The following is a 6,000-nucleotide window of genomic DNA, read 5'->3' as shown; positions in this document are numbered from 1 at the left end:
CACGGCGCCTCCAGGGACTCGCGACCCGCCCGCCCTGGCAGGGACGTGTGTTCGCCCGGGGCACCCCCCGACCGCGCAAACCCTCCCATACCCTAGCAATACAACCCCCAGTGCTCGGACAGTGCGGTCTCTCCGCGCCTTCGTGCATCCAACCCATCCAACCCTTCTTCCCCGCCGCGGGTGTGGGGAGGGTTTTGGACAGGTTAGGTGGGCGCACGGCACGGCGTGGGTGGCCGCGGCGTGTACCCCCCTGAAGCCCGGGAGATGTGGTGGAGTGCAGGGGCCGCCGGCGGCGTCAGAGAGAAGCGTTCTTGCCTCCCGTCTGAGAGCCTGGGCCAGCGGCTCGCCGGGATGCAGGAGCTCCCTGCCAGGGAGAGCAGGGTTGCCGTCGGGGCTGCGCCTGGAAATGCAGCATCCTCGGGAAAATCTGCCTGGAGCTAACCCAGCTGAAGTCTGCTCTGTTGGAGGTAATCGTTCGAAGCCCACGAAGGGAGCGTTGGCCTCAGCAGGATTGGGGTCGAAGCCACTACCTGGCCAAGGCTGGTATGGCCCAGCGCCAAGGGACTGGGATTCCCCACTGAAGGCTGTCATGTGAAGTGCTTTTGTCGGTGTCAGAGCCTCGGCAGAATGTGCCCTCCGGGTGCCAGCTATTCTGTGCAGGGCTGGACAGGATCCTCAGCCAAGGCCTTCAAAAAGAGCACCACTTACCATCAGCACCAGTTACCATCATACCCTCTGCACTGCTTTGTGAACCTCAGTTTAGAAGCAAAGTTTTTAAACTTGTACCTTGATCTTTACTTGATGTGGCAATGGATGTTTGGAAAGAGTCCTGCCAAAGGTGGACTGATGAATCAGAAGTTTTTAATGTTGTTTAAACTCATGTTAAGAGGGCTCTTTACAGAGCCACTGCGTTTTCCCCTATACCTCCCCTGTAAATCCCTTATCTCTCGGGCAGGAGTGTCCTGGGAAGATGTCCCAAGGTGTTCTCATTGGTCCTTTGTTAACCCCTTCCTTATTGGCTGTAAACCCCTTACCTTGATTGTGACCCCTCACCTGTGATTGGTCCCCAAGGGCTATATATAGCCCCCTCCCACATTTACTGGCCAGAAGAGGCCATTTCTAAAGCCTTTTTGGCTGTGAAATGATGGAAGTCCCTGGTTTTGTGTGCCTTGAATTTTTTCCCTTAAGGGCTTGAATATTCAGAATTGTTTGTTTCACCCCTCCTTCTCTTATCTCAGGTGCTATCTTCATTGCTCCAGGGCTCCAAGGTCTCCAGGAACAAATGATTCAGAAGCTTTGTGGTGCTGCCAGGAAGGGTTTCATAGCACAGAGTAGGACAGTCTGTCCCAAATACAGGTCAGAAAGTGAATCCACAGGTTAGGAGTAAGCAAGATGCAGGAGACTCATCAAAGTCAGGAGTGTGAAAACACCTGGTCTTCTTTTCCAGCTCTGGATATGAGACCCTGCAAGATGATTATTGTTACTTTGCAGTGCAAAAGGACAGAGCTGTCGTGTATCTCTCCTTGCTTCTTCTGATTTTCCCTGTAGTGTGCTGTGAAATGCCGGCACCTCCTGATCCTCCCTTCTCATTTCCTTCTTTCTGTCATTCCTCTGCTTTTCTTCTTCTTTTCCCTGGTTAATTTTCCAGAAGCTATGCATATTTCCAGATTTGTTTTTTTTCAGACGTGATACCTGAAGCTCATGAATGGAGACCAGCAAAGTTTCTCTTAAAGAATATTGATTCCAGAATAGAGTAAGGAGTATATTAAGGAAATTTGAAAATCTTTCTGTTTTTTCCAGTGGACCTCATGTGAGTAATGGTAAGCAACAAATATTAGGGTTTTCTTGTTCTATAAAAAGCTAACAGGCTCAGTGACATTTCCATCTAAATAGTTTCCAGTATTTCTCCTGAAATCTCTGAAGCCACTAGAACATTTTACAGATCAAATCACATCAAGTTTTTTGTAAGTAAAGCTCCTGTGACATTAAAAACTGAGCTTTTATTAAAAACATAAGCTTTTATACATTTTAATTCAAACTCATATATTTTTAGAAATATTTGCAGTCCAAATCTGCAAACAGACCCTGCCCTGCAGCTCCTTAAGATGCTAATAATTATTAATCCTGACTGCTAACTTTCCATCCAGAGACTATTTTTTATGGCTGAGTTACCAGCTCTAGAAAAAATGTGGTACTGATGAAAGAAGTAGTTGAAACAACAGTAAACACCACTTACCATTATTTATATTAACAACCAAAAAGAAAGTATACTCAGGCCAGCAAACAACTCCTTACCATCAGCTTATTCATCCGAATAGTTGGGTCAGGACCTTGTCATAGCAGAAACTGTACAAACACAGAATGAAAGCACTCCAAACGATGGCAATGAACAGAGCAAGCAGATAGGACTCTTTCCACTTCTCCCACTTAATCCTTTCTTTCAGGAGCTGCCAGCTCTTGACAGTTAAAACAACTGAAATTAAATAAAGAAGTCAATTGTTGCATTACCTATGTAACAGTGACAGGGAAAGACTCTCAGTGTGGTCATGCAGTGGATGGGACTTTTTCCTTTGATGGTGCAATTAAAACCAGCAGGTCTTTGTCCACCCTTCAGCTACTTGGGGCTTGTCTGGCATTGCAGAGATCTTGCAGAGTGCAGAGAGGGGAACCTGGAGATCTGCCACGTGGGGCAGAGTGGCATATAAGGGAGCACAAAGTGAGGAGGGCCAGTAAGCACCTGCCAACCTGCTCCATCTGCCCTGGTCTCCCAAGCACATGCACACAGGGAAAGTTGGGAGAGGAGACATAGACCCCACCCCGTAGAGCACCAAAAAAGAAACTAGCTTCAGTCTAAATTAACCCAGGCAAAGCCTCAAGAATAGTGGAGGATGAGGATGTCAGTATGTTGCTACCCTTCCACAGGTGTGAGCCGTGAGGAGCGGGGTGCTCCTCCGCAGCTGGGTTTGCCCTGGCTGGGGCACTGGCACTGGCCTTGTCACCCTCGGAGATGCCCCCACCATCTACCTGGGGCTGTGGGAGTGAGTTTGCTTTGTTCAGCCTAGGCACCAGCAAGAGACACTGAGCAGGAATAGGTGCTTTTGCAGGGTTTTTCTAGCTCCCTGGAGTGTTTTTTATTTGGGACCTTCTCTGGCAGGTAGGAAGTCTGAACTATTAACCATTTAGAAAAAAACAGCTCTTGCCACCCCAAAAAAACCCAAACCCACGTATTTCCTTCAAAAAGCCAGGTGCCCTGTCTCTGTGAGTAGGAAATGATAAGTGGCATGTCTAGAAGTAAGTAAAGGTAATACTTTGAAGAGAGAGAACATGTTGCATTTTTCTGTGATCTGGATCTGGTCCAGATAAATATCGTGTATGCTTTGGCAGAGTTTTCAGTGAGATTTCAGGTTGCCACAATACAGATAAACCCTCTGCACACATAGCACATACGTTAAATACAAGACTTAAGAGAAGTCATCCCACCCTTCTGCTGTGCATTGAGCAGAGGCTTAGGCAGAATGGAGTTCCCATGGACTCTCAGGCCCCATCCCTCTGAGTTTTAACAATTACCATGCCTGAAACCTGTTTTGTGTTGGACATCCCACACAGCTTACTCAGGAGCCACTGGGCTGCTAGAACATGAAGGTCAATCACATCGGCATTCTGGGTTGCTGGAAGTGCACCTGAGTGCATGTGACCTGGGGATAAATTTAGAGGCAGGTTGCACCAACCCTGCTCCCAGCTGTGGCCCATGGCCTTTTTGGAAGAGTGGGAAGGGGAGGGAATAGATATTCCCTCTGCTGCTGTATTTGACAGCAATTTTTTGCGTTGCTGCCACCGTACGGGAGCATGAGTGGCCACAGTTATCTTAGATGAGTTGCCTTAGGTCTTCGGTGAACTGGGATGTATGCCTATGGCTCCACACCAAGCAGCTACTCAGCAGGCTAACTCACATGTTGTATAATGTTCCCTTCTCCCACCTTTCCGCAGCACTCAGAAAATCTGAGATGCTGTCAGTCCTACAAGGCCTACAGTTCCAGGGAAGCCCTTGAAACCACAGCAAACTTCACTTGATTTGTTGGGGTAATGGAAACAGCCCCGCCCTGTAACCAAATCAATCCTATTAAAATTTTATAAAAAGAACCATTCTGGTTTTGCCAAACAAAACAAAATTTGAAATGTTCATTCCATAGGAAATGGTAATGCTTTCCTGTGCCTTATTTTGTCCCTTCTAGAAAAAAAACCACTTACCTGAAAAAAATCAGTATTTTTTTACACAAAAAGAAGCTTTGGCATGTAGGAAGTGGTGTTCGCAGCACCTGCCTAAGCCTGACAAGAAATTAATAAAGTCCTTGTGACTCCCTGTCCTTGCCCCCACAAATCCTCCCTGCCTTTGTGGTGTCTCACACAGAGAGGGGCTGAGCAGAGCAAGGCTGTGCTGCTGGGAGTATTCCCTATCAGGGGCTTTGCACCTTGGCCTCTGAAGGACATTTTGAAGTGCTGATCTTTGCCAAGCAGCTGTCAATGCCAAAGCTGAGTAGGAACCTAAGGAATTAAGTAAAACTCAATATTAAAAGTACTGGACCTGAATATTCTGCACACTATAGTGAAAAGCAGGAGTAATACATTGCACTGGTGTGAATGACCCCACACAGTGGGCATGGCAGCTGAGAAACACAGTAATCTTTTCCTCTGGCAAGTCTGTAAAAGCCCAGCTTTTTCTTTCTCTCTACACCTGCTGTTCTGACTTGCTTTTAGGGATGCAGCAGTTTCAGTAGGTGTACATTCTAACTCTCCTGCCTCAGCACAGCACATCAGTGGCAATTCACACTGCATGGCTGGTTTCTGAGCCCCATCTGCAAAGGAGGGATGTTACACAAACACAAAAGAAGGCAAGGCATTTTTTCTTCCCTGGTTCAGGGCTCACATCGGTGGCAGCAGGGAAACAGTACCATATGCTTGCCTGACAGTCCACAGTGAAATGAAAGAATACAGCAGCAGCACTCCTGAATTTCCATCATCACAGTTTTCAGTGCTGGAGGGTATGTGTTGCTGTTTGCCACACATGGTCTTGGATTTCACCATTAGGCCTATGGATATTTGAGGCACGACAGTGTTCTTGATTTGTGCATGAATGCACAGGAATGTGACTCCAGAAATTATTTACTAGATGAAATGTAGCACTTGTCTTTCCCCTTATCTTTAAAGGAGCAGTGTCAAAATACATTCCGCAAGGTATGACCACTCTAATAAGATAGAGGAAAAGTTGCCACAACTTTACTTTCTAGATTTTATCAACCTTTTATCCCTGAAATATTTTAAAGAATGGTTGATTCTCCAGAGCTTCCAGACCCTTATTTTTGAGCAGGGTGAAGAGGCCACTGCAGTTTAATGTAGTTGTATCAACCTGTAATGAAGTTGTATTACCAAGCTTAGTCTCTGCAAAAAGCTTTACTGGGACTTAATGTCTATCATGAGTTGTCTGAGAGATTAATATAATAATTTCCTTAATGGGTATGTGCATACAGCAACTGGGGTCTTGAAGTACATTGGGAAATCATACTAAAGTTCTCATCAAAAGTCTTTTTGGATGCCTGTGCTAGGAGACTTGAGCAGGTCCACATGCCAGCTCATGAGAGGCAGAGTTGGTTTGACTGAGTTCACAGGACACCTGTCTTACATGCCAGGGCAAGCAGAAAATATTTCACAGCACCCTGACAGCAAACTTGAGACCCATAGTAAAAGGCAAAAGCAACAACTACAGGAAGAAAGTAGGAAATAAAAAGCTTTGGCAATTTCTTGTTGGAGCAAGGAATTTGTAAAATTAACTCCCAAAGTTAGACTCAGTTGGCACGATCATAAATTTGTGCACGTTCACCCTAAGGAATGGCAGAATTGGGAAACTAATGACCCCAGCATTTGTTTTCCTGATGCATGGGTCATTGGAGGAGTTCCTCCCTCATGCTGGCTCCACATCAGGAGATAGGCAGGCCCTGAGGGACA

The sequence above is a fragment of the Neopelma chrysocephalum genome, unplaced genomic scaffold (assembly GCF_003984885.1).
Source record: "Neopelma chrysocephalum unplaced genomic scaffold, ASM398488v2 Primary Assembly neopelma1_96814, whole genome shotgun sequence".
NCBI classification, from domain to species: Eukaryota; Metazoa; Chordata; class Aves; order Passeriformes; family Pipridae; genus Neopelma; species Neopelma chrysocephalum.
The sequence above is the reverse complement of the archived record's forward strand: the minus strand, read 5'-3'. Positions refer to the sequence as shown.